Genomic DNA, 343 nt, shown 5'->3' on the forward strand with positions numbered 1-343 from the left:
TTTTACAAATTTTTTTTTTTTGGGTTTTGGGGGGGGGCGGGCTAAAGGGGGCCCCCGGGGGAAAAAAGGGGGAAAGGGGAAAAAAGGGGTGGGCCCCCAAAGGGGAAAGAAAGGAGGAAGAAAGAAAAGGGGGGGAAAGGGAAAGATGTGAAGGGGGGCTCGAAAAAAAAAAAGGGGAAAAAAAACGTATTCCAAAAAGGCCCTTTCGTTTGCCGGGAAAAAAAGGCTCCCCTTTCCCGGCCCCGCACCGAAAAAGCCCGCCCAGGCGCCTTCCCCAAAAAAGGGGAAAAGTCTTGCCCCCGTCCCTTTTCCCCCGGGGGGTCCAAAGTTGGGGTTTGGCGGG

Source organism: Penaeus monodon, chromosome 31 (genome assembly GCF_015228065.2).
Source record: "Penaeus monodon isolate SGIC_2016 chromosome 31, NSTDA_Pmon_1, whole genome shotgun sequence".
Classification (NCBI taxonomy): domain Eukaryota; kingdom Metazoa; phylum Arthropoda; class Malacostraca; order Decapoda; family Penaeidae; genus Penaeus; species Penaeus monodon.